This window comes from Chenopodium album, chromosome 5 (genome assembly GCF_948465745.1).
Source record: "Chenopodium album chromosome 5, dcCheAlbu1.1, whole genome shotgun sequence".
Classification (NCBI taxonomy): Eukaryota; Viridiplantae; Streptophyta; class Magnoliopsida; order Caryophyllales; family Amaranthaceae; genus Chenopodium; species Chenopodium album.
This window is the reverse complement of record NC_137838.1, coordinates 53,766,397-53,769,780: the sequence shown is the minus strand read 5'-3', so window position 1 is coordinate 53,769,780 and position 3,384 is coordinate 53,766,397. Positions and strand designations below refer to the sequence as shown.

At 35.9% G+C, this 3,384-nt stretch overlaps 1 non-coding gene across 1 annotated transcript; it reads right to left on the bottom strand.

Moving 5' to 3' along the window:
- Positions 1-681: 681 nt before the first annotated feature.
- LOC145633579 (small nucleolar RNA R71) lies at positions 682-788 on the bottom strand. Its single transcript, XR_014112890.1, has one exon. It is a non-coding gene; the product is annotated as a small nucleolar RNA R71 (small nucleolar RNA).
- Positions 789-3,384: the final 2,596 nt, after the last annotated feature.

Sequence of the window (3,384 nt, the reverse complement as noted above, 5' to 3'; positions counted from 1 at the left end):
GGGAAACGGTTTTATTTTTATTTCTGATTATTATTGTAGTCTAGGTTATTTCCTTTTTTTTGTCTCAGAGAACGTTAGTTCTTTGAGGCAAGTCTCATATTTGCTTTTAGTCTTTTTTTGTTTATGCCCAAGTGTTCTAGATCAGGTTACATCCCTTTCGATCATGAGATTGAACGATCCTTCCATAGACAGAAGAATCTTCACAAGCAAATTCTGGCCAATTCTGGTTATAATAATAATCACCGAGATCCTCCAACTGATTCTAGCGATTCAGAGGTATCATCAGATTAAGAATCAGAGATGACAGCTCCAAAGAAGCTTAGTGATTACTCACAACCAAAGCTTACAGATTTTCCACACCTTACTCCCACTCTAGCTCTTGATGGGGTACAATTAGAGATTAAACCCCAATTTATAACGATGATAGAAAGGAAGGAATTTAGTGGAGCTAAGGGTGAAGATCCAAATCTTCATATTGCAGACTATTGTCAGAACTGTAATACCATCAGGCAAGCTGGAGTCACACAAGACCAAATCATGGAGATTCTCTTTCCTTTCTTATTAACTGGAAAAGCCGAATTATGGTTTAATGGTTTAAATAGAACTGCACTTGGTATAACTGACTGGGAAACTCTTGTTTTGAATTTTTATAACAAATATTATCCTGCAGAGAGAACAACTGTACTACGGAGTGCAATTCAAAACTTTGCCCAAGAAGCCGATGAAACTTTATATGAGGCTTGGGAGAGGTTCAAGAACCTACAAAGAGAATTCCCCCACCATAATTTGGCACAATGGTAGTTAATCCAAGCCTTTTACAATGGCATTGGAAATTCATCTAGAATAATCTTAGATTCTGCAGCTAGTGGGAGGTTTATGAATCTTAATGTTGATGATGCAGGTCAAGTTATCGAAGATATGGCGATACATAATTCCCAATATGGGAATCCTATAGGCTTTGCTAACAAGGGGAAGCATAGTGTTGACTCTGTATCCTTTTTGCAAACTCAATTAACCTCTATATGCCTCAAATTAGATAATCTTAGCACCGCTAATGTAGCTAATGTTTCTACAATTAATAATAATGCTAATGAGGCTTTCTGTGAAAATTGTGGAATTCTAGGTCATTGGGAACAAGATTGCAGGAGTTCCGTGGAGCAAGTTAATGCCTTTCAAGCTTCACTACTACAAAATTGCTCAAACAGACCGTAAATAAGAGGACGTTTAAGTAGATAACGAGTCTCTTTGTTTCAAGATACCCAATATTACAAATAAGTGGTCTCTCTTGGATTTTTTAATTTTTATTTTAAAAAGGAGAGACCTGTTTTAATACATGACAGGTCTCTCTTGAATTTTTTTTTATTTTAAATTTTAAAAGGAGAGACCTGTGTTAGTGTATAGGCAGTCTCACTAATTTACAAATATTAAAAAAAAAAAAATTGAAACCCTTGTAATTCATGAATTTCTTCATCCCGTCGCTTCATATCCTTCTATGAGTTCTCTAGCTCCATCCTTTCTCTCTCCAAAATTTGTTTAAACAAACCCATTAAATGAATTAACCACCACCATCATTACCGGCCACTACCATCACCACCATCACTACCACCACCACAATCTACCTCCTCCTAATTTTAGGCATTTTTTTGGCAATTGACCAAACTTCCCATTAACTCTTTCAATTTCCCTCTCTTTCTTCACTCTCTCTCTTCCCAAAACCCAAAAACCCTTCCTCTCTCTCTTCACTAACGCTCTCACTACGACTGTACTACTTCTAGTCTTCCTCCAAAATCTTTTCAACTGCTCCCCAAATGCTCGTAAGTTTTACCCAATTTCTTCCATTTTTGTTGCGCCGATTCTCCGACATTTGAGTTTAATTTCTGGGGTTTTATTGTTTCAATTGCTTGCATGCTCTAAAAAAACTTTAATTTTTGAGAAAGTTTCTTCATTTTCTGTTCTAATTTTACGGTAATTGTTTGACTTTTCTGTTAAATTATTTTGGTAATTTTTGCAGGTTTTCTCTGAGCTTTGAAATTCCCAAATTGAAAATTTACGAGGGAAAAAAAAGGTATCTTTTTTCGTTATTTTAATCTCATATTTTCCAGTTTATTGAGTTTAGAAATATCCCCTTTGAATTTCAGCAATTTCTGGGTTATGGGTTTATGTTTACAGATGTAGTACATTTTGGTGTGGTGATTTTTTTGTTCATCATCAGGGCAACATAAATTGATTCTTAAGTGAGTTAATCTTTTACTCACTAGTTAAGTTTTCCAAATAATCTCAATTACTACATTTTGATTTATTAGTACTATAATTGATTTATTAATTTTGTGGTTTTTGCTTTTACAGATATGTTGTTTTCACAAGGAAGAAGTTGGAGTACTTCAACTACATTTTGTGTTGATGCAGTTCTATTTGTACTGCAGATTAGAATAATTTATATACGATCTACATTTTTTATTGTAGAATTCAAAATTATTTTGTACTTTGATACGTGTAATTTTATACGAATTCATTAAAAAATATAGCATATATTGTAATTTTAATTAACAAAATCAAATTAAATATGTTTTTTTTTTTATTTAAAATGAGACCAAAGAGACCCGTTAAGCCTAAAAAGCGGTCTCAATTTTCTAAAAAAAAGACTGCCTAATTAAGATAGGCGGTCTTAGTTTTCTATAAAGAGAGACCGCTTTTCTTATAAAGGCAGTCTCAACTTTCTCAATATTGAGACCGCTTATCTTTAAGAGGCGGTCTTAGCGTTCCCATTCTAGAGACTGCCTCTAACAAAGCAGTCTCTTTGCCAAAGAGACCGCTGCGCTAGAGACCGCCTCTAAGGCAGTCTCTTTGGCTAATTTGAACGGGTCTCTTTGGCCAATTTTGTAGTAGTGCTTATAGGCAGAATAACCTATACTCCAACACCTACAATCCTGGGTACCGGAATCATCCGTACCTTTCCTACTGGAGTACTAATGTTCAAAATCCACCATCACCACAAGAACCACAGGCGCCATAACAACAACATCAGAAATATTACCACCCCAATGCTGGCAAGAAGAACCAACCACAACAACCCTCCTCATCTTCCGACCCTGCTATGGTAGAAATTAGAGCGATTCTGGTTAATATGCAGAAGCACATGGAGAGTAGAGATGCCCAAATTGATTCAATCCTAGCACACAATAAAATTGTAGATAATCAAATTGCGCAACTTTCCGCTACTCTATAAGCCCGTCAACAGGGAGCTCTGCCGGCACAGCCAACCAGGCCTACGGATCAAGCCTATGCAATTACCCTAAGGAGTGGATCAAACTATGAAGGGCCCCCTATGCCCAGAGACGATGAATCTGTTTTAATAAATAATGCTAATCTTGATTTCGTTAAAAC